This window comes from Dermacentor silvarum, chromosome 5, assembly GCF_013339745.2.
Source record: "Dermacentor silvarum isolate Dsil-2018 chromosome 5, BIME_Dsil_1.4, whole genome shotgun sequence".
NCBI classification, from domain to species: Eukaryota; Metazoa; Arthropoda; class Arachnida; order Ixodida; family Ixodidae; genus Dermacentor; species Dermacentor silvarum.
The window spans coordinates 186,366,961-186,368,456 of NC_051158.1; the positions used below are offsets into that span (position 1 = coordinate 186,366,961).

At 49.6% G+C, this 1,496-nt stretch overlaps 1 long non-coding RNA gene across 1 annotated transcript; it reads right to left on the reverse strand.

Moving 5' to 3' along the window:
- Window positions 1-215: 215 nt before the first annotated feature.
- On the reverse strand, window positions 216-1,220 carry LOC125945252 (uncharacterized). Its single transcript, XR_007466740.1, has 3 exons — window positions 1,007-1,220; window positions 777-908; window positions 216-252 (listed from the first exon to the last, which is right to left on the reverse strand). It is a non-coding gene; the product is annotated as an uncharacterized LOC125945252 (long non-coding RNA).
- Between the last annotated feature and the right edge of the window lie 276 nt (window positions 1,221-1,496).

The window sequence follows — 1,496 nt, forward strand, 5'->3', positions numbered from 1 at the left end:
TTTTCTTTGAGTTGCATGTACCTTCGTTATGCAGTAGCAGTATAAGCATTTCCCAAAATGAGAAAACACAAAATTGAACCAATGTGACTGACTCAGTGTGGCTTGTACTCAGTTTTCTGAAAACTACGGCTAGCATTTCTGAATAGAAAGCAATTAACTTACCTGCTTCAGCGTTCGCCTTGTCTCGGCTGGCATAAGCAGCATAGGCTGCTACAATGCATCCTGTGTGGGCCGCTGATCCGTGGTTAGAAGCTGCAAAAGTGCATCAGTGAGCTGAATCGATGGATAACCTTTGGCGGTAACGGAGTCTTTGAACCATTGCCAACAGGGCGTACCTAACGTTCTATCATTGACAGGAAACACTTTTGACAGCGATGTAATGTCGAATTCTTGCGCGTCATTAAATCATCATAAGCTGTCACGTTGCCAAGACAGAAACATCTAGATCGCTTGACCACCGCAGCAAACGATATGTATGCAGTTGCGAGACTGGGGATGTTATAAACACCACACGCCGTCATGCCTGCGAGGAGCCGCACATGTCGCGAATATTTGATGATGCCAGTCTTTCGATGTCTCATAGGTCCCGCGAATAACAAACTTTAGATTTCATAAATGGGGGAAAAAATGCCGCGTTATTTTATGTAGCGTGAGAGAATGCATTCCTTTAGGGCTGAGTGATAACCCGCCGCATACTTCAGCAGAGGGCACGCGAAATGTGAGCATTGCCGGCCTGCAGCTCGCCGCAACTGTACGACTTCGCAACCGCCACTTACCCGAACAACGTTTCCGCTTCAACGTCCGTTCGTATCTGTCGCATTTCTTTTCTTCAGCTTCGCGGTTAGCCTTCTTGAAGGCAAAAACGTTAGGTGCCCAGTCCGGGTGGTTCGGGAATGGAGACGGAGCGCCTGAGTTGATAAGATATAAATGCAGGGCACTGTAACAGTTGCACGAATGTAACAGTAGCGTGCCTAAAAGCTCTACGTAACAAGAGAATCTCACTTACCAGTGATGAAATGTAGGCCGCAAATCCTGCTGCTGTCCGAGGGCTGCCATTTTTCTCGGCGCACAGCTTGCACCCATGCCTTGCGACGAGTGTTTTCTTTCGGAAAACGAAAAAAACCGACGCCGCTGCCTTTCGCCGCGCGCTTGGTGCATCCAACAGCGCAACAACTAACCACCATGCTAAACGTGGTAGATAGACGGCCGCAAAACAAAGCAACACATGCGTAAAGTTGCGCTCGCGCAGACCCACTACACACGGAGCACTGAAATGTTTTGTCAACCAGCCGTAAACTACAACCACCCACGTGCGCGTAAGGGTCATGTGACACGACGTCATTCGTTCTGTGTGACGTACCCCAGGAGAGGTCTATAGACCGTTTTTTCATGGGCGCCGCCATTGCGTAGGCAGTGGCGCCATCTATGGGCAGTCGGCATGCTGGCTTGGGCGAACGCCCGTGTTGTATGCTATGGTATGCGCTCGGCGGCAATTT